The 24,380-nt window shown below is 32.9% G+C and overlaps 1 pseudogene; it reads left to right on the top strand.

Moving 5' to 3' along the window:
* Positions 1-20,341: 20,341 nt before the first annotated feature.
* Positions 20,342-21,215, top strand: LOC105881518 (high mobility group protein B1 pseudogene; annotated as a pseudogene).
* The last annotated feature ends 3,165 nt before the right edge of the window (positions 21,216-24,380 follow it).

The following is a 24,380-nucleotide window of genomic DNA, read 5'->3' as shown; positions in this document are numbered from 1 at the left end:
CAGGCTGAACAATGAAGCCACCAGCTTTAAAAAGGGACTTTTTGCAGCAGCAGGCCTTGGTAGCTGTTCAACAGTCTGTGGCCCAGGCACTGCTTTTAAAACATTTAGAACTTGTTAGCCAGATAAAATTACAGGTGTCTGCAACTTCCATGATTGCTGATTGGAGTCTATGACAACAAAAATCTGCCACTGGGGTGAACGAGCTCCTTGCATATTGGACAGCATAAGTTATCTGAGGCAGCCACCAGATATGCTTCTTTTGAGTGACAACTTTTTGGTTGCTATTGGGCACTAGTGGGGAATGGCCATCTTACATCTGGAGCACCACATATGACATTGCAACCTGAACTTTCCACTCTCACTTGAGTGCTTATATACCCACTGATAAAATTGGAAAGGCTCAACAGAGCCCAGTTATCAAATGGAAATGGTACATTCAAGATCATACCCAGCCTGGACCCAAAGGGACGAGTAGGTTCCATATTCAGATGGCTAGCTTACCAGAGCGACCTAGCAACCACAGAAGATACTTTGGCTTCTTCCGTGGCAGCCTAGAACCCAAGACTTACAGACATGCCTACTAATGGTATGGCATAATTATCCATGGCTTTGTGAAACAACAGATAGTCAGGGTCAATTGGACTACACCTGCCATCTGGTCAATAGCGGTTATCTTTTGACTGAGACTGGACATGGACCAAACTACATGTAGTGTTGATGGCCATTCAGGTCACCCATCACTATATCTTGCTATATTTTCACTGACTCATGGACCATTGCTGACAGCTCTAGCTATCTAGTCAGGATAATGACAACTGAATGACTAGATTGTAAAGAATACCTTGTGTGGTGATGAGGACTATACTTTACTACCTGGAAGTAACAAAGATGTAAATGCTTGAACTACCATAGCCACCTTTGAGAGGAACTTAAGTCATATTTTAGGGTACCCCATTGGACTTCACTCTGTCCAAAGAACATTCTTTACTATCCAACCAACACAACAATGGGCAGAACTTTAATGGAATATGATGAACTCTCCATTGGTCTCCCTCCTGTCATTTGAGACCAATGGAAGCACTGAATGATGGAATAAACAACTCACACAGCAACTGAAGAAAAAAAAAAACACTATGAAGGCCTCCTAATAGGGTAGTATTCCTTATTTGACTAAGGTGGTATAGACACTAAACACTGCACTCTGATGAAAGGGAAACAGCACTGCAGCATATGTTGAGAAACAGTGAGCTTGGTAAGAGGGTGTGTAAACCAGGCAACTACCTGATTAGGCTGCACCTGCAAAATCCCATCAATGTTCCCAAGAATTCTTTTTCCTTTTATTCTTTAGAGTGCATATCCTGGGGGTAGTTTTCAGTTCAGTACAACACTGTCTGCTTCATAGATGGCACTTATTTCTGAGTCCTTTCATGGCAAAATAGTAAAAAGGAATGAATTCTGTGTCCGCACAGGGCAGAAGAGATGTATGGACCAGACACTTCTGTAAGGACTCTTTTTATAAAGGCAGTAATCCCATTCATGAGGATGGAGCCCTCATGGCCTAATCACTGCTCATGGGCTCCATCTCTTACTATCATCACTTTGGGATTTAAGTTTCAAAATATGAAATTAGGAAGGACACATATATTCAAATTATAGCCAGTGGCCACAAGGTATATGAGAAGGTGCTCAACAGCACCAATCATCTGAGAAATGCAAATCAAAACTACAATGATATATCATCTTATACCTTTTAAGATGGCTATTATATATATAAAAGATGACAAGTATTTACAATGGTGTAGAAAAATTGACCTAAAATTTTATGATTTGATTTAGTCCCTCCAAAGTTAATTTTTAATTTGTGGTTGAGGTTAAGTATGTTAAAATAAACGACCTTTTAAAAATGACAAAAGTCAACCAAAATTTAGGCATTAATTTTTGAGACAGAATAACTTATAAATATATGTATCTGGTCTTTCCTGTATTCTACAATTAATGACAAAATTGTGAATAAATTGTGATATGTAACTTAATGACTCTGTCTTATCTATTGAAGTACAAATTCTGCAGAATACAATTTTATAAATATGCATATAAATGGTGTTAGGAAAAGGTTGTTCTTCTAGCAAATAATCTGCAATGATGATAGTGTAATTTTTTAAAGATAAGATGTTATCTAAAATAATTAGAATATAGGATATGCCCAGTGTTCAGTTATGACTTATCATAGGTAGCAGACTGTTACAATAATGGCCAATGGATCACATTTCTCTGTCTCAACATAGCCTCTTCCCACATTAACCTGGGTTTAGCTTATGTGACTTGCTTTGGGCAATGTGAGAGTATCATTTGTGCCTTGTGATTTATTATCTGATGTTCTCTAAGACCTCAAGTTGAGAAAGACTTCACTGCCTAGTAATAATATACACATGTAAAGCATAGAAAATCAGTCCTAGCTAAGGTCATTAAGACCAATGATCCCTCAGCAAATAGACCAACTGACAAACATTATCAGTAGAACTTCTCAGCTGAGTACAGTCCAAATTTGTTATCCACAACATCACAATCAAGTTAAATGTTCTTATTTTATTCCACTCTGTTTTGGAGTGATTTGTCATGCGGCAATAGAAAATTGATAAACCCTATGTTGTTTTCAATTATCTTTAAGAAAGCATTATCAATATATTATGCCAAACTGACAAATAACTTCAACAGTTTTTATATGGACAGCAGCGTACTGATTGTGTACATGCTTACATGATCAAGGGCCAATTTCTACTGGAGTGACAGTTATTTTATAGTCCTGTGGTCTCTGCAAACTCTCCCTGCTGATACTAACAGTAAGAGTTTTAACAATGTTAATATTCACAGTGCTATGCATTTCTAGCTTTAAGCAACAAGGTAAAGGTAAGCCAATTTATTTCAAGTTATTTGCTACAATAGCTGCTAGATGGTAAGAGTAATAAATACCTTAATAATTTAGATTGCAATGAGTCTCTTCTTAGTGAAACTTATTAATAGCACTAAGTGCCCTAAGTTGCTCTACCTTCCAATAAATATCTTTGCCAAATTGTGGTAACATAGATTGAAAAATTTTAGAAACATTAAGTGTTTTCACTTGACTAATGTCGGTTATTTTAGAAATATGCATATTTTATTGTTTTAAATAATTTGAAAGGTGAATCATTTAAAATTAATATTTCCTGCCTTTTTCCGTGAAAACTAAATCAATGAGGCTGTGGTTAACAGGTTTAAATATTTGTAGGAATAACTTTTATCTCCCTCAATCTATTTGCTTTCTTTAAAATCTTTAAATTTTTAATTATACAATTCATTTGTTCCTTCTACTATTTGAGCACTAATCATGTACATAAACTGGGATAGGCAGTGGTGGTGGCATTGGAGAAGTTGGATATGAGAGATAAGGAAAAGAGACACCAGAAGTATATAAAATATCAATATTCAAGATAAGTTCGGAGCACACTTAGCAGAAATAAATTCAAAGTTTAATGTAAGAAAACATTCATAAGCTAATGACTTATACATGTAGATATATAGTCCTGTCTAGATTTCAGTCAAGATTAATGAAAAGCAATAAAGATTCCCAATATTGTGTAATTTCTAAACAGAATTGGAAAATAAGTAGTAGTTCAAGAATGAAGGCAGAAAGTATAGTTTCCAAAGGCACAAAACTTCTGTGTACAAGTTTGTTTATTCTTCCTTCCAGATAACTGATCAAAATGTATATGTTCATTCCATAAAGGAACAGAATTCTAGGTACTATGTGAGGTCAAAGGATAAAGAAAACATGAGCCTGCTTTTGATTACTCTTAAGGTAATGAGAGAAAGACAGATATGAATGTCACTAGATAGTCAGAATGTAAGATAATAGTAAGCTCTATAATAAAAAGTAGCAAGGAACTAAAGATGATACAATATTAATTTCTAATGGAGGTTTTGAAATGATTCATGGAAAAATAACATTTCACCTTGCCTTCCCTCATCTCTCTAATAATGGAGAAAATCAAAGAGCATTCTTAGTAGAGAGCATAGCTTGGATGGAAGAATGGAGCTGGAAATTATGAAGCTCAAAAAGATTGCTAGGTAGTACCAGTTGGTGAGACGGAAGTCCTTACTGTGTTTCAAGCACAAAGAGATGTTGATACCACTAGACTTTAAGGAAACTTCAGTGTTTAGATTGATTGGTGCACCTTGTAGGGCAAGCCACATCCTTGCTTGCCCAAGTGTGGGGATACTTACTGCTAGCTTTTTTCCACATCCTGATAGGGACTAAAAATGAGATTCCCTAAGCTAGAAGCTGGAATCAAATGTTGAATCTTTTAAATGCTAAAATGAATGGTTCACAGTTCATTTTGTGAAAGAAGGAATTGTGGACACGTTTAGACGAAAGGTTTGATAACTTGTTATTTATCACTGTGGAAATAATACAGGAAACAAACTGAAATGATAAATGTGTTCACCAGGGAATTATTGGAGAGTAGGACTGGAAAAGTCCTCTGCCTCAACCTCCTGAGTAGCTGGAACTACAGGCATGCACCACCATGCCTGGCTAATTTTTTTTTCTATTTTTTGTAGAGATGGGGTCTCACTTTTGCCCAGGGTGGTCTGGAACTCCTGAGCTCAAAAGACACACACTCCTCAGCCTCCCAGAGTGCTAGGATTACAGGCATGAGCCACCACTCCCAGCCAACAATGGCAGTTTGAAATAGTTTTTTGTTTTTTTGTTGTTTTTTTGCTTTCCTATACCTTTTTGTACTACATCTTTCATGTTCAATAAAACATTTTAAGTTATTACTGGGTGAATAAAATAGAAGACAGAGCAAAATATTTACTGAATTATTTCAGTATATTATTAAACCTCACTTGCAAATTCACATAATTAGCAATATCAGAAACTGCAACAATTCTTAATGTTAGGAACATCCAGTCAACCAAGAACAGTTCAAAAAGAAGTGTTATGGTTTTTTTAAAAACATATTTTGTCTTTTTTCTAGCAAATTAGATGTTTCACTGAAAGCATGGTATATAGTTTGAATTTTCAAAGAGCTTTTTTTCCCCCTAAGGAAGAAGAGATGACATGTATCAACATGAACAGTTTGGAAAATGTTATTCTTAAAACAAATAAACTCCTCTAACTATAGTTTATTATCTTCACCTCAATTCCCAAATGCCACCCATAGTCACACAACTTCAATGCATTAGGTCTGTGGCTGATAATATCTTTTCAAAAATGATGTCTCTACTTTAGTTTTTACAGCATTATTTCAGTTACCAACTTATATTGATCTTGGTGACTCCAGTCATATGTTTCTATCACCAGGATCCCAAAATAATATACTTTCCTCTTAAACTTGGCATCCAAACAGTAAAATTTCCTCTCTATATTGAAAAAGCCATGCTTTCTGTTTAAGGTCTCCTATAAATTTCAAAACTTAGGTTCTCAGAAATTCTATGACAAAAGAAAGCTTCCTGTAGAACCCATTTCTTGTGAAAGAAGAAACTGGTAATTGAGCAGTAATCTGAAAGTTTTATGTTAAACAAAAGTAAAATATGTAACCATATTTCCTAGAGACTGTTGTTATTTGTGAGAATGACTTGCATCTTACTTGCAAAAAGTTTAGCAACTTTCAGTTTTAGATAAAATCTCCAGGTTTTGAGACATAAGCTCTTTAAGGATTTAAAATAATTTTTCATTCTCAGTGAGCTCTAAAAATTCCAGTTAATAGTAATTTACTTAATTGAAATAAGACTCAATACATTTATTCCTACATGACATTTGTATCTTCAATATCATTGTCTTAGCTAATGACTTTCAAAATATTTAACACAAATCATTTAACGTGTTTGATCTATTTTGTTTTATTCTTCTTTTTGAAAATATAAATCCATTAAATATAGAAAATAATTCTCATTTGGAAAATATTACAGAAACCAATTTTAATGGATTGAATTTGAAAGTACTTAAAGACAACTGTGGTAAGATAATTTTTATCCCATAACATGAATAATGCAATAAGAATTTGTTGGCTAAGAGGTCTAAGGTTGATCAGAAAGAGATACCATTTTGCAAGCTATGCAAATATATTTTATTTTTTGAGTACTACATCCATGATCTCAAATGTTCTTGGTTCCTCCTTGCTCAAATATCTCTCCCTAAAAGACTTGATTGGATTTTTTTAGTGCTGAATTTTTATTTCTGAGATTAAAAAGTACTTAAAAACAAACTAAGTTTAACCATCTACAAAAATTAAATAATTAATCAAACATGTATACATAAGAAATCATAAATAGAGTTTTACTGCATTAAGATTCTGGTATTAACTTCCATTTTCTATTCATAATTAGTGAAGCAATTAGTGAAGCTCTTTGTCCCTTGTAATAGGTTAATGTCTTAGCCATGGATTACATTCAGACTCAGTTTTCATGTCCTGACGTGACACAACCCTTCGAAACAAGCATCCACTTCTACATTTTTCCTAGTATATGCTAACATTCTACTTTATTCACACATTCTGAAAATATCTGTCACTTATTATATGCCAGGTACCTTTCTACTTACTAGGAATACAGTAATGAATAAAGTAGACCAACTTTCTGTACTCATAGCACTTATACAACACAATACAGCAAAGTGTAATGATTTGAGATCATAGATTCTAGCACCACGTGCCTTCACTGGAACTTCAGCTGCTCCATAACGTTTAGCTTTGTAACTCTAACCAAGTTACTTAATGTCCTTGTAGCTTAGGTACCTGACTTCTAATACAGGAGTAATAATACATCCCTCATATGATTTGTTTTTTTAATTTCGGCATATTATGGGGGTACAGATTTCAAAGTTTCAATAAATACCCTTCCCCCCTCCCCCCACAAGTCTTAGTCTCCAGCATGACCATCCCTCAGATGGTGCGCCTATCACTCGTTATGTATGCATATACCCGCCCCCCCCAATACTCTATCACTGTAGTACCTATGTGTCCACTTAGGTGCTACTCAGTTAATACCAGTTTGCTGGAGAATATATCTGGTGCTTGTTTTTCCATTCTTGGGATACTTCACTTAGTAGTATGGGTTCCAGCTCTAACCAGGAAAATATAAGGTGTGCTATATCACCATTGTTTCTTAGAGCTGAATAGTACTCCATGGTTTACATATACCACATTTTATTAATCCATTCTTGGATTGATGGGCACTTGGGCTGTTTCCACAGCCTTGCGATTATGAATTGTGCTGCTATAAACATTCGAGTGCAGGTGTCTTTTTTGTAGAGTGTCATTGGATCATTTGGGTAGATGCCCAGCAATGGGATTGCTGGATCAAATGGTAGATTCACTTGTATCGCTTTAAGGTATCTCCATATGAGTTACTATAAATAAAGTGTTTAGAACAATGCTGATGTAGGGTAATCCCACATGTATGCTATCTAATTTTAGATATTTGTAGAGAAGATAGCCTATAGACAAAAATACATTTATAATAATATATCTAGCATAAAGAATGAAAATTTTTGGTTTTCCTCTCTTGTGAGGTGGAGAGAGCCAACCAGAAGAACATTGCATGCAGAGGAAATAGTAAACGCTAAGGTCCTTGAGGAAGAGCAAAGAAGCTGAGAGTGAGAAGGAGAATAGGAGTTGGTAAATTTCAAAAGTTAACGATATCAGTTTCTCTGTCACCGCTGCCACCCTACTCCACTTCCTCCTCTTTTCTCCTTCTTCTTCTTACTTATTCCAGAAATCATGATTCAACAACCACAAATAGTCTTTACTTTTTGTTCATGAGAACAAAATCATGAATCTCTCAAAAGAATATCTAGTAATATCCTTGACCAGTGAAATGGATCATTATTATTCCATCTCTCATGTTTCTCGCAATGACTGGGGTGTTATCATCACTGGGAAAGAGGGAAACTCAAAGAATCATGATGGTTTGCTGATTTTGTCTGGGGAAAATCATAATAAAGATCACTGGGCTAAAACTTTTTAAGCCCCACAAATAAATAATCTCTCCAGATTCCATATTTTAGCACTTCCAACCCTCCCTCACATTGTTTAGTGATCTAAGAAGAATGATTAAAGTAACCTAAAGTTGATAATTTAAATAGTGCTAATGAGTCCTGTCTACATAGAGAGGGTTTATGCAGATTTAAATATTTTAAGTAGACCTTCTCAAGAATCATGATTTAAAAGCATGATTCAAATACATTCAATATGATTTCATTATCCACAGAATATGATCCAATCTTCTAGTCAAATTATTCAGTTTCCAAAATTTGGCTGAGCCATTTATATGAATGTATCTGTGACCATAGCCACTTATTAATTCAAACTGTGTAAAATTAGACACTGAATTGTATTCAGTCCATCATTCCTTGTTTGAAATTGACATACCCATTCACTAAGCTATCTCTGTTTAAGAATGTCACTTACATTTTCTGTAGCTTTCATTGGCTTCCATGTGCATATTAAATGCCACTTATTCAAGAATCAGGCCCCAACTCTTACATGTTACAAATAACATGTTCTTTAAAGATTTTTTTTTTTAACCATCGGTATGCATTTCTTAATTAAAATGTCTCATAGACAGAAGATCCTACCTTAAAAATGTAGAAGTTTGGAATTAACTGGCTTTGATTGAGTCTGGACTTCTCCTATAAAGCTGTTTGATTTTGATCAAATTACTCAATATTTCTGAGTTTTATTTTCTTCCACTGTAAAATCATTATCATACCTTTTCATGCTTAACACAGTGAACGGCACATTTCTGGTACTCAAATAGATGCCATCCTTAAAATGTATACATTGTATATTCATATGTATGCCTACAGAATCTCCCTTAGTAAATTTTAAGTTCCATTAAGGCCAGGAGATAACTTGTCTTGCTCTATTTTGTATTCTTACCATTGTCATGTTTTGGCTTCCATTATTCTCACAAAGGAAAAAAATATGTAAATGTTTTTGTTCTTTAGAATAATACATTCACAATTAGAATATCTATTTATATGTCAGATATTTTGGAAGACCAACAGAAGGATGTTTGAGGTCGTTTGGGTGCTTGAAGCATAGATAGAATCTTAGAGGTTAGACTTGTACCTATGAACTTAGTGAACACATCACATTTATGATTAATAAAGCAATGTATTTATTTTTCCTTTGGTGAGTATCTCATAAGAACTTGGTCTTTCTATGTCTAGGAAGAGAACTGATAATAAAATACACAGACACAGAAGTACACATATATCTGTGTTCTGCATTCTCACATAGATCAAATCAGCTACCATAACAAAACTTCATTTTTTTGTTTTTGTTTCATTTTCTCTCATTAAAGCTTTAAGCAAATCTTAGAAAAAATTCCAGAATTTTGAGTAAACAAAAGTAATAATTGAATTCCTTTACAAGATTTGTTAGGAAAAGAACAAAAAAACTCTTCTACTATGGTGAAAGCCTTTCATGTAGTTTATAGTTTATACACAGACAGTTACAAAATAAGTACAGGTTCAACTGCCTTTCTTTGCTCTTGGACTTAACTCAGGTATGAGAGGAATTTAATCTCATTGCCTGAGTTTACTTCAAATAACTTCACTGTAATAGGTTTAGAGTGGTTTAGGACCATCGTTTGTTTCCACAATTATCACTTCGCCTATGAAATACACAGCAATATATTGGAAACCAGAACCACCTCCAAAATTTAAGTAGTGGAAGATAACATACAAGTGCATATTGTGAAAGGGTTTTGCTCCAATGTTCTTGGTAGCAGCCACTTTATACTAAAATAATTTATTGTATGTAATTATTTTCTCTTTTTCTAGAGATTTGTAATGAGCTTGACAAAGTTGATAAAGCTATTTCCTTGGCCATGAATGTATATATTTGGAAGAAGCAATGATCCTACAGCATCATGTTCTATCTTAGTTCTTCATAGTAGGTATGGATATATATATGGCCTATGCTGTATGCCCAGGATTTTAACATACTCGGGCAGACCAAAAGAAAGTCACACTGTGTTTAAAAGTAATGTAGAACACTGCCTCTCTCTTTTGTTCCTTATTGTAATTTTGTTTTATGGGAATGTATACATCTTGCAGGCAGATATTTGAATTTATTAATGATGATGATACCAATAATTACCAGTAGATGGAAGACTAGATACTGGAGAAGATGGTAGTTGTACATGAAGTCCATACCAATACAAAGATAGGTGTCTTAGAACATATTTGAAACATTTCTCACAGATAGAGAAGATTAATCTTTAGCAAAATTCAATTGCTTGACACATGCTATTACACTAGCCTGAATTCTTTGAAAGATTACTATTAAATTGGCTAGATTTTTTTTGTTCCTTCAGCTTTATTGTGGTATAATGAAAATTGTATATATTTAAGGTATACAACTCTATGTTTTGATACATATGTACATTGTGAAATGATGTAGGTTGGCTTTTATAATTTTTATAGAAGTATTTGACCTATAGATATAGGCATACACACATATGTATAGTATATAATTACAATTGAATCATTTAGTTTATAAAATAGAGGCATCTTTGGGAATTCAATAACATTAAACTTCAACTTCCTACCTAGTAACTCCTCTAAGAAAAGAACTATAAGAGTCAATTAAGAGATATTAGTGAATATTAACCCTCAAAAAGAAATGAGCCCCATTCCCTAGCCTTCATTAGTTATGCTACAAAATGTTCAAATTATGATAGGTGACACTATAGAAATACATTCTAAAGAATTTTTTAAGTTGTTAATACTTAAGAGGTAGTATAAATATACATTTATTATCCCTAAATTTATGCCCTCTAAATAAGAATTATTTTTCTATATGCAAATATGTCATTATTTAATAAATAAGACAATGACAACTATATAATCAAAATAGATTTTACATTTTATCATAAATCTCATTGTCAATAGATGGCAATAAAATTCTTTACATTGATTTCTTCCTTCTTTTCAGTTACCCCTTCCTGATAAAAATTTCATAAAACAGTGAGGTTATTTATATCTGAAAAGTTCTATATTTCTACCATTATAATTTTTCATGTCAATATAGGCCAGCTATGAGGGAAGTATAGCATGACATTGCTTTATTAATGCTGACACTTTTCTGTGGATTGAAGGAATTTTCATCCTGTTTATATGTAGAGGCATGTTATTAGCATTCAGATACCTTTTCTCCATCGACTAATCCATTTCAAAATATTTGCATGAAATCAAATTTGCTTACCAGTCAGCTACATATAAAATATGATTTACAGACTTGGGTTCACATTAGTGAAGTTTAGTTATTTAGAGCATAGAAAAATTATCAGTCAGTCTCATTACCAAGGTAAGACAGGTACTGAATTCCACAAGCACTGTCACTTGCCTGTCCTAAGTTGATTTATACAGTGTGTATTGCAAATGTTTAAAAATATGTCAAACTTGCAGTCTTACTGATAAAGTTAGTAACATTAAGATTTGAAATTTGTCATTTATGCAATTTTATGAAGTGACAGTCTTTTTCCTTTATGAAATTTATGATGTAAAAGTTTAGCCCAATTGCATTTGAACAAGTTTGAGGTTGACGCACAGTTATCTAAATAAAACATAGTCAATTATTCCAAATGTTTATCTATTAAAACATGTTTAAATTATACTGTCAATTTAAGTAATTACAATTTTGTGTTATAATTTCATTTTAAAATATTTTTTATTTTTAATAATTAAGGTACAGAGTTGTATATCTTTGTAGGGTACATGTGATGTTTTGATAGAGGCATACAATGTGAATTAATAAAATCAGGGCACTTATCATTTCTTTGTGTTAGGAACATTCCAATTGTCTATAATTAGATTTGTTATTCAAATAATTGCTTAGGTTAACCAATGTGCTATATAGAACTGTACAAGAAACGGACAACAATACCTTATTATGTGCCAGCACGGTTCTGAGTTATTTACAAGAATTAATTTATAAGCCTTTTAAAACAAACTTATGAGATAGGTATTATAATTAGTTCTGTTTTAAACATGAGGAAGAAATCACAGAAATCAAATAATTTACTCAAGCTCACAAAACAAGTAAAAAAGAGCAGGAATTAAAGTGAGGGCACAGGCTAAACTTTGTTCATAACGCCATGTGACATGAGGCTCAGCAGGAACATAACCTGAGCTGCTCTGAGGATTGGAAGGGAGATTCTGGAGATGGTGGTTAGCTAACTTTGCTAATGCTATTATGTTGAATGTGTTTCTAATGGAAGAAATATGTTCTCATTAGAGAGCTTATATAAAGAGTTTTCTAGCATTCCTACGTAAAAGCAAAACTGCAATGTCTACCAAGCACACAAAGAATTTATACACAGAGTTTATGTGTAATAAAGAGAGCCAGCTGTCAACATTACATAGAACAAATTAGAATAAAGCAACACATTATTAGCTATCTAGTTGATAAAATTGCAAGTAATGTAATTTTTGATCAAAAAAATAATCAGACTGGATTTTAGAGACTAGAATATAAGGAGGAGACCAACTACCCAAACCAGCCTACCAGAGGACCTAGACAAAGTAAAATTATCTGCAGGATATGCAAGAGAAAGGAATTATTTACTTTCATAAAATACTACTGACTTTCCTTTATCAGAGGGCAGATTTTCATTGTGTTTTGTTTTGTTTGGTTTTGCTTTTTAAGAAGAGTTAAAATTTGCATTATAATCGTGTATATGATGTTTGAGGTTTGCTATACTTTTTAAAGCATAATTCTAGTAAAATTGTAGGTAATTCTCATTCTTGATTCTCATCTTCTCTAAATTTAGTAATTCACAAATAATTCTTCAATATTTTGTAAAGAATTATATAAATTAATTGGTCAAGACAACTGGACATTATTAAGTATTATTTGTCTATTACATATAGGGAGAATTCTTTCTTATATATCAATTAAAGAAAAATAAAAGCTTTTATATCATATAAAGAAAATTATGAAATTTAAGATTAAATTTAGAAAATAATTCTTACCTAAGAGTGATTAGTGTAATTAACCTTAAATGGCAAAGTATAGACATTACTAAATTTATATTTCTTAAGAACAGATTGCTTGAAATTGTTGATCCTGTTTATGGTGGATGAAAAAAATAGCATAAGTAAAACTTGTACATTCACCAATTTTATATCATTTTAAAACTCAGAGAAGTCATTGATTTCCTTGAAATTGATGACTTTTGCCTTTGGCGATTCAAAAAAGGCAGAAAATAGGAAAGAGGGTGCTTATTTTTGTCTAGTTTCATGTGTAGTCACAAGAACAGAGAACAAATTTGTTGTTGCTATGATGCCCATTGCAGTCTACAGATGACATGATCTCATATCTAGAAAAAAAACCCCAAAGATTCCACCATAAATAAATAAATTCAGCAAAGTTGCAGGTTACAAAGTCAATGTACACAAATCAGTAGTGTTCCTTTACACGAATAACAGTCAAGCTGAGAGCCACATCAGAGACTCAATACCATTCGCAATTGCTACAAAGAAAATAAAATACTTGGGAATATACATAACCAAGGAGATGAAAGATCATTACAAAGAGGAGAACTAAACACTGAGGAAAGAAATCTCAAATGATACAAACAAGTGAAAAAAACCTATCATTTTCATGGATTTGTAGAATCAACACTGCTAAAATGTCCGTACTACCCAGTGATGTATAGATTCAATTCAATCTCCATCAAAATACCAATAACATGTTTAACAGCTCAAGAAAAAATAATTCTATACTTTATTTGGAAATAGAAAAGAGCCCAAATATGAAAAGCAATCTTAAGCAAAATGAACAAATCAGGAGACATCACATTACCAGACTTCAAACTGTACTACAAGGAAGTAGCCAAAAAAGCATGGTGTTGGCCCTAAAATAAAGACATAGACCAATGGATTAGAAGAGAAAACCCAGATATAAAACCATCCACATACAGCCAACCGATCTCTGACAAAACAGACAACAATATATACTGGGGAAAAGAATCCCTATTCAATAAATGGTGCTGAGAAAATTGGATAGCCATATGCAAAAAAAATGAAACAGGATCTATCTCTCACCACTCAAAAAATTTAATTCATGATGGATAAATGAATTAGATGGTAGGCATGAAGCCATAAGAATTCTAGAAGAAAATGTTGGAAAAGCATTTCTAGATATGACCCTAGGCAAAGAATTTATGAAGAAAATTCCACTGGTCCTTTTATTTTAAATTTTCATTATTTTATCCTTCTTGGCAATCTCATCTATTCTCCTTGGCTTTAGTTGCCATTTGTGCACTTCCCAAATATATCTTAGTCAAAATCTTTCTTCTGTTCATCAAAGTCTTCTCTGGCTATCTAGGAAATATCACCAACACCTCAAATGAAGTGAAGTTCACAATGAATTCATCATAGCTTCCCTTGACACAATGCCTTAGCCTGATCTCCTCTTAAGAATAATATCACAACTTCAAATCTAGTGACTCAGAATTTTTTTGACTCTTCTCATTTCCTCACCAACCTAATGAATCAATCATTACTGCTACAGATTCTGTTCCTAAAATCTCTTTTAAAGTGTCCTATTAACTATATTTCCACTATCATTACAGCCATTTGTACTTCTCTTCCTGTTTAGTCCCGCTTCTGTCTTTCCTCATATCCTGTAGAAATCTATAGCCAGATGCCAATCCAAACATTATTCTGCATAAAACTCTGTAATCACCACCAAATAACATTATAATAGTATCTCCCAAATTTTTTTTATTTTGTGTTGTCAAGGTGTCAGCATATGTGGTATATGGTGAGGGCCCAATTCTTGATTTGCAGATGGCTATCTATTCTTTGCAGTCTCCCATGGCAGAGACAGATACAAGAGATGTATTTCCTACTTTTTAATGAGAGCTATAGTCTCATTTGTAAAGGCTTCACTGTCATGCATGACCTAAGTACCTCCCAAAGGCTTAATTTCCAAATGCCATCACATTGGGGATTAGACTTCAACATACAAATTTAGATGGAACACAAACTTGTAATCCATAGCATTGCCCCCCACACCCACCTCAACCAGCTTCTTGCTTCAAAAGCTTCACCCAGTGTGCTTTACTCTGGGCAAGTACAGCCGAGTAAAAAAAAATTCCCTGTCTTCCTAGGTCCCAGTCTGGAGCTAAGGCTTCTCTTGGGTGGAGCATCCCACCAGTGGTGTTTCGACTGTCTCCTAGCCTGTGCTGGGATGTAGGCACAGTGTTAAAAGAAAATTAAAATGGAGACCAGGTCTCAAGAACACCAGAGCAAACAAAGCCAATTAGGCCTCATAAGTGACCTCAACCCTTCCCTAATTTTCAATTATAAGCAAAAATTAATATGAGCTACTTCTTGTAAATGCTTATATTAAAGAAAAACAGAACTCAAGCTTAATCAATCAGAACAGCCAACAAATTTAAATAACTAGGGACTTCCCAAAAGAATAGACCAAATAAGGCCACTGTAAACTGTAACCAATTAAACATTTTATTTACTTCACTTCTGTGTTTATGCTAATACTATAAAAGCCTCTCCCTCACATTCCCTCACTGGCCCTCCTGAACCACTTCTGACTTAGAGATGACAGATTCTAGATCAATAGTTGCTCAAATAAACTCTTTAAATAGTTGTTGCACTTCAGTTAACTTTTTAAACAACAGTCAAAAGGACCAGGGCTCCCTTCCCCTACCTTGCCCCTGTGTACAATAGGATGAGCATGTGAGGGCTCCAGTAGCCTATGAGCAAATTTGTTCTTAAATTTGAAATAATTGACATAATTACAAAATAGAACAATGTCTGCTAAGTTTGATAAATTTTCTACTTAAAATTTTACTTGTTTTCCTCAGAAGATTTATTTTTATTATAAAGTTCATTCTAAGTATATAATTTTCTTATAATTAGAAGTTTTCTTTCTTTATGATTTTAATTGATTTTAAGGCTTTTAGAGAATATATATTGAATTTTGTGCCAACATCTGTAGCTATCTCACTGAGTTTTATAATTTTTTTTCTCTCTAGCCTTTAGTTTTACTTCATTGTTATTTTGAGTATTGTGAAATGGAAGCTTAGAATATAGGCTTACATTGTTTTTGAATACATACATTGAAATGTGTAAATTTCTCTCTAATTATTGTTATAGTAGCAATGCAAAAATTTTGAAATTCACATTTTCATCAACTTTCAAATCAAAACATTTCTGATCTCCACTGTGATTTTTTGTATTTGACCTTTTGTTATTTAAAAACACATTGTTTAATTACCAAATATTTGAAGATTTTCTTTCAATTAGTACTCTTACCACTTATATAATTATGTGGGAACCTTCATGTATTTAATGTCCCTACCCACTTTCCATCTTTTGTGCTCTTGTTTTCATATGTTTTTCTTCTACATTTATTTTTAACTCAATATGATTATATTATCATTATCATAATCATTTATGGTATAAATACTTATTTATATATAATTACATTATTTGCCTCATCTGGTACTCTCCAGTCTAGGATTTTTTAAATATTATTTTATTTTCTTATCCCATTTGGTCTTATATTTTCTCTTTTAATAAAGAAGTTATGGTTCTGAACTCTCTCATATTTGTTTTTCTAAACAATGTATTTAAGTATTTTATTTTTGAAGAACATTGTATCTGTTAATAGCATTCTGGATTGACATTCTTTCTTCTTTGAACATTTTAAACATTATATTCTATTGCTGTTGGTTTCCATAATTTCTCTTGAAATACCAGTGAACTATGTGTTGCTTTTTTAAGGTAATGCATTTTTCTTCTCAGATTACCTTTATTTTTATTCTTTTTTCCTTTTTTTCCAAATGTTATTATAATACGCCTAGATATAAAATTCTTGGGTTTTGCTAAGCCTTTTTTAAAAAAAAATCATAGAGTTCAATATCTTATCTCAATTTTGGAAAAATTTAGATATATTTCTTCTAGTGTTTTCTCTAACCTATTATCATTTTCCTTTCTTCTTAAATTGTAAGTATATTAGACTTTGACACCATATTAACATGTCCTTGCTTATCATTTCAGTATTTTCATGTTCTTTACTTTCCTATTTTGGCTCTGATCTAGACATTTTCTATAAAACTACCCTTCAATTTACTAATTTGTGTTCTTCTATTTCTAATCTATTCAAATTATTTCAATTATGGTATTTTGTTTTCTTTTTTAATTTTTTTAAATTTCATCATATTATAGGGGTACAAATGTTTAGATTATATATATTGCCTTTGCCACACCTGAGTCAGTGCTTCAAGCATATCCATCCCCCAGACGGTGCATACCATACCCATTAGTTGTGAATATACCCATCTCCACTGCCTCCCTCCGCATGATACCCAATGAATGTTACCACTATATGTATACATAACTCTTGGTCAGTTAATACCCATTTGATGGTGAGTACATGTGGTGCTTGTTTTTTCATTCTCGTGATACTTCACTTAGTAGAATGGGCTCCAGCTCCATCCAGGATAATACAGAGATGCTAGATCCTGATTGTTTTTTGTGGCTGAGTAGAATTCCATGATATACATATACCACATTTTATTAATTCATTTATGTATTGATGAACACTTGGGCTGCTTCCATATCTTTGCAATTGTGAGTTGCATTGATGGTACCTAGATTGCAAAGATATGGTCTTCTCCATTGGAAGGTGAACTTGTATTAGGAATAGTAAAATTTTTCTAGGTTAACTTATGCAACTGTTTAAAGCCATATCTAAGCTATTTGTTTATGACTCAATGTGCATTTTTGCTTCCTTCATATCAGAGTATTAATACACTCCGTATGTCTGTTACTCTGATAAGGATGCCAAATTAGAAAAAATACATTTTATTTTTACACATACATGTATGCACATGCACATGTAGTCACACACATATATGTTAATACATATAGGTATTATTTATACATAATTCCTATATATTTATGTATAAACTATGTAACATATTTTTTGAAATTTTTAATGTATTTATATATTTTTCATTCATGTGTAAATAATTATTATATGCATATTATGCATACATGTTTTTTTTTTACTTTATATAAACTACTGCTACTTCTAAAAGTTGGTACTATTGATTGTTAAAAACTGATTACAGTTTTTGTAATTCTCTTTTTACTGACTATACCTCCTGCACTTTTCCAAAATGAATAAAAATTTTGATTCTTTAAAATTATCTCCTTTACTTCTTCACCACACCTCACTGTAAACACAGAAGGTAAGCCTGATGTGAACATCTTCAAATCCTTTCACACACATGTTGCAAACTACACTGCATTTGGTCCTTATCATCTCATGTTTATGGGATTCAATGAATCTCGTCCCTAGTTTCAGCACATAAAATATTTTGTTTTAGTTTTGATGTAGAGAATTACAGAATAATTTAAAAATATTGACATGTATCCATAATTTTTATTGCATAAATACTTTAAAATTTTATTTAATGCTATATCATGTGCTTTTACATATGTTAAGAATAAAAGAGCAAACAAGATACAATATTTTGTTATACAATCAAGAAAATCTTGTATTTTTAAATAATCAATATCTGAAAATTTGGCATTTTCTTTCATAGAATGGACTGAAAAAGGAAATTACATAATTAAGAGATTTTCCCTTTAGATGTCCTGTCTCTTTAAATTGAACATTAATAAATAAGATTATTCACCAGTTATTACCCAAATGAAGCTTTGTCAAATTAAATTCAGAAAAAATGAAATCATGTTTCTTTCTGGTTTAATCTTTAATTTCTAATTCATTTAAGAAAAAAACAATTTGCTCTTTACTGTTTTTTATTTGTAATCTTTTTATTTCCATAAGTCAAGAGTTTTCTTTCTTTGAAAAAATGTTATGCTCGCCAGATTTATGTCAGAATATAATAATTAATTAAAATTAGTTTAAAGTAGAAAATAAATCATAAAAATCATTTTTATTTAGAAGATTTTATTTCTAGCACACATCTATTCAAATACAATAGTTGGAATGTTGAATATAGATTTAAAACTCTGAAAACTGAAAATATGAATTCAAAACAATTTTTATAAAATCTCAAAACTCTAGATTTAGTTTTCATAGTTTGTATTGTTTTCAAATTGAAGGTTTAAGGATAGGAGTTGAAACCAAGAAACTCATGTTAAATAAAATATAAAGGGGAAACAAAACTGTTGACCCATTTCATTTTCATTTTTTATTTTCATCAGCACTTTTGAATTTAAACATATAAATGAAGGTCTTGAAATTCCAGGGAATTTTGCCAAAAGACAACTCAGTCTGCAATTTATTGTAATGTTAGATGCCAGCAAATCCATTTATTTAGTTAGCAAACATCGCAATTCTAATGTGAACTCAGGCTATGTTTGAGACTTTAATTAAATGGAAATGTGTTGTTTTTAGCTGTGAGAAAGAAAACAACTGGCTATTACATTTTCCAAGCTAGAAATGTTACAAATGCTTTGTTTATTGGGTAAAATTCTATACACATACAAATGTGCACACACAAAGCCTTAAATGCAAATAATTGTGTTCAATCTATTGAACAGCTAACATATATACAAACAGAAATTTGATTTTTAAAACTTGGGAAATAGTGCTTATCATTTTCAATGGACAGGATTTAAACATTTATTTGACAATTCTTGGTTAGTAGGTCTCTTTCTGATTTCCAGGTTAACTATACAAGAATATTACATCTTAGATCTGAAAACTAATAGAGGTCCCATGATGCATCATACTATAGTTTTTATTTATGACTTAAACTCTGAATCATTTTAATATAATTTGGGAAATTTAAAAGTTGTGACACATTAAATAGCAAACTTACATCTTAAAACTTCTCATAAAGATTATTCATTGATAGATTTTGCATAATTTTTGCCATATTTAAATATACACAGAACAGTTCTTGCTAAGATTCTCTTGTTTGACTAAACTGCTTTAATTACACTCAATGACCATAAACATAGTCCATAATGAATTTCCCTTTAACAAATAAATAGAGAGTAATGTTACAGAGTGGAGAGAGTGAGGAGGCTGCGTCTGGCTCCTGCTCTCACAGCCATTGCAGTACATTGAGCTCCATAGAGACAGTTCCGGGGCAAGTGAAAGCCTGATGGGCACTGGGCAACTCTGTGTCTCACTGAGGAAAAATAACTAAACGGGGGCAAAGGAGATCCTAAGTAGCTGAGAGGCAAAATGTCATCATAGGCATTCTTTGTGCAAACTTGCTGGGAGGAGCACAAGAAGAAGCACCCACATGCTTCAATCACCTACTCAGAATTTTCTAAGAAGTGCTCAGAGAGGCAGAAGACCATGTCTGCTAAAGAGAAAGGAAAGTTTGACGATGTGGCAAAGGCGGACAAGGCCCCTTATGAAAGAGAAATGAAAACCTATATCTCTCCTAAAGGGGAAACAAAAAAGAAGTTCAAGGATCCCAATACACCCAAGAGGCCTCCTTCGGCCTTTTTCTTGTTCTGTTCTGACTATCGCCCTAAAATCAAAGGAGAACATCCTGGCTTTTCCATTGGTGATGTTGCAAAGAAACTGGGAGAGATGTGGAATAACACTGCTGCAGATGATAAGCAGCCTTATGAAAAGAAGGCTGCATAGCTGAAGGAAAAGTACGAAAAGGATATTGCTGCATACCGAGCTAAAGGAAAGCCTGATGCAGCAATAAAGGGAGTCGTCGAGGCTGACGTCAAAGCAAGAAAAAGAAGGAAGAGGAAGAAGATGAGGAAGATGAAGAGGATGAAGAGGAGGAGGAAGATGAAGAAGATGAAGATGAAGAAGAAGATGATGATGATGAATAAGTTGGTTCTAGCGCAGTTTTTTTTCTTGTCTATAAAGCATTTAACCCCTCTGTACACAACTCACTCCTTTTAAAGAAAAAAATTGAAATGTAAGGCTGTGTAAGATTTGTTTTTAAACTGTACAGTGTCTTTTTTTGTATAGTTAACACACTACCGAATGTGTCTTTAGCTAGCCCTGTCCTGGTGGTATTTTCAATAGCCACTAACATTGCCTGGTACAGTATGGAGATTGTAAATTGGCATGGAAATTTAAAGCAGGTTCTTGTTGGTGCACAGTACAAATTAGTTATATATGGGGATGGTAGTTTTTTCATCTTCAGTTGTCTCTGATGCAGCTTATACAAAATAATTGTTGTTCTATTAACTGAATATCACTCTGTAATTGCAAAAAAAAAAGGTGCAGCTGTTTTGTTGGCATTCTGAATGCTTCTAAGTAAATACAATTTTTTTTATTAGAAAAAAACAAATAAACAGATAAACTATCTCAGGGATGTTTATATGGTTTATTTAATTTGCTGACTCAAAAAAATTGATTTGCTTCCCCTTAGTTCCACCTAAGCATCATTCCACCATTTATTATTATCATGTTCACATGGTATAGTTCAAACTTTAAAAAGTACTTAAAATCATCTGCCATTTTTCCAGAGCTTTACAGTGTGAAGTATATTAAAAATAAGATGTGGTGCCTTATAGTTCAGTACATTTTAAACTTAATTTGAATAAAATAGGCCTACTCTGAGAAATAGGATCATTACATTGTAATTATAGTGAGTGTCTTGTGTGCTAGTCCTGAACTTATAATACAAACAGCCATATAATATCAGAGAAAGAAGGCGTATTGTCAGTGCATGAAAGGAGAAAAAAGTGAAAACCATTAATCTAATTTGTACTTTGTTTAGTGTCAGCCTGGAAGAAAAGAAAATGTTTAGATATGTAGAGATGATTGAATTTCCAGGTCTAATTACCTTGTTTCTGAGGATTGCAGGAATACTGCCAAATTTATCATTGACTTTGTAGAGAGTTCTGAGTAGAAATTTGACATAGGACAGCTGAAGCAATGAGAGAGGTCAAGCATAAATATTCCCAAACAACCTATTTTCCATATTGAAATGTATATCTTCTAAGACAGGAAAGCTTTAATGAAGTCAGAGATAACTGCAAAGTGGCTTACCTGACAGATGAAGCAATAAGCCCATTCCCTCTCTGCAGCTAAAAGTTTGAAATTACCCATCTGTCATCTCTCTAGTGGGCGGGGATTATAATGGAAAGCAGCGTGCATCTTAATTACATAACAATCCCAGTTCCAATTATATATTATGTAGGGTGTAAAACACATTATCTCCCTACAATAAACTGAACGTATAACAATAGCACTACTCATTTTTATCTTTGACATTTCTATTTTAACATTTTAAATTTTTTGTGTAACCTAATATTTTTAGCACATTTCCCTTGATGTTACTTCTTCTCTCTTTTTAAATATTAAATTATCAAATATGCACTAATTGTTAAAAGTTACTATGTGTCTGCATGCATATCTGTATACCTAAAATGAATTTTTATGAGGATAAAGGAAAGTGATATGATTTAAATTTAGACTTCTTTTTTTCATCATTGTTTTTCTTGTAAAGGGCTCTGCTTTGTCACTTTATACAATAGTTATCAAGGTATGGTATCCCAAAGGGCCCCACAGGGTGTATAACCTTATTCATGTGACTTTGAGCAAAAGATCTTTATGATTTAATTCAATATTATTCTTTTATACAGCTGGATGGATGTACAAGTCCAAACTTGGTACTCTTTTTTCCTTTTATTTGGCTCACTCAATGATAACCTTGAGCTGCTACCCTTAAAATTGAGTATGTGACAGGAATGCTGAGCTTGGAAGGATTAAGTTAACACATAAAGAGAGAACCTTTTAAGTTTTCTGTATAAAAAGACATCTAGACAGAAATACTCAATAGAGATAAAATGACTTTATAAAAGGATTTTGGAAGGTGATATATACAAGAGAACATATTCTCCTTTATTTCACCGAAAAACTTATACCTGAAACATTACTATTTTTATGTGACCTTTTATAATATAGAAAAAAGTCTCTAACGTGTATATCACTTAGTTACTTCTGCACAACAAACTCTATTAAAACTCACCAGCATACAACAGGTATTTACTTCGCTCACTTGGATTAGTTAGCTCATTTGGATTTAATGATCTAGGTGGGGCTAGTGTTTTGCAGCTTGTCTCTGTACTGAGCAAGTTTCTTCCCCACCTAGGGCCAATGTTTAGTCCAAGCATGTTGCTTTCATAGCAATGACAGGAACACAAGACACAAGTAGCAAATCACAGGGCCTCTTAAAGCCCAGGCTTCAAACTTGCACAGACTTGCTTCAGTTTAATCCTATTGGCTAAATGATACACAAGATAATATCCAAAGACAAGGGTCAGGGAAATATACTCTGTTCCTTAATGGGAGAAACTGAAAAGTCACCCAGAAAAGAATAGGAACAATGAAGGGGTAAAGAATGTGGTTAATAATGTTATTAACCACAGTAAGAATTGTGCTAGTTCAAGTGGGGGATAAGAAACCTAGACCAAAATTTAGTATGTCCAAAGAGTTTACAACCTACTTCTGTAGACGACAAATTTTTCCTGAAAAAAAAAAAAGTTAATTATTATTGTGACTGATATTCTTGTTTTGGTTATCTATCCTACTTTTGGGGAATTTTCTATAATATCTTCAGTTTGATACTCAGTGGAAGGCAGAATATGCTGCCCAGTATAGAAGCTGAAAATGCCACTTTCTTTCCCAGCTCCCTAGAAGCTAGGACTGTGTTCTAAGACCTGAGCCTAACCAATGGTGGGAGGAGGTAGGTGGAGGTGGAAAGGGAGTCTAGGAATTTTGAATTTGGATCTGTGCTTGAACAGGTTGTAGAAAGGGTAATGTTTCTAGGGGCAACTGTGGCAGTGGCATCAATAAAGGAATCTAGGCAAAGAGGTACAGGTGGTAGAGGCTGTGCCAAGTATTTAGCAGTGAGAAGTCTCTTTGCTGAATAGAGTTTGGCTATCATTCTTTCCATTTTACATCTCTTGGTTTTATCTCTTTATCTCATTCTCATATGCCAGTCTTCCTAACTTTTTTCTTATAATAAATTCTCTTTTTCTGGTTAAAAAAGAGTCATAGACTGCTGCTTAAAATTACAATTCCTGGCTGATACTCTTATGGTGTTTAAATAAGACATAAATTTTATAGCAGTTCAAAAAGGAAAGAGAAACATGTACAGAATAGTAAGAGGAAGGGAAAGGAGAACATAGGATTTAAATGATTCTTACAAGATGTCTATGGGGTAAATAAAGAAAGAGACGTGGGTTAGATAACCTGTAACTCGCCTTCTCCATTCCCTCTGCTACACGTTTCAATGTGATTTCTCTTTTTTTACCACTTTATTGTAAGTATTTAATTGCCAAGTTATAATGATTCCCAGGTTATGACTTCCATGGACAATTTTCAGTTATT

Source organism: Microcebus murinus, chromosome 1 (genome assembly GCF_040939455.1).
Source record: "Microcebus murinus isolate Inina chromosome 1, M.murinus_Inina_mat1.0, whole genome shotgun sequence".
Taxonomy (NCBI): Eukaryota; Metazoa; Chordata; class Mammalia; order Primates; family Cheirogaleidae; genus Microcebus; species Microcebus murinus.
Note: the sequence above shows the minus strand (reverse complement) of the source record. Positions and strands in the feature narration are given on the sequence as shown.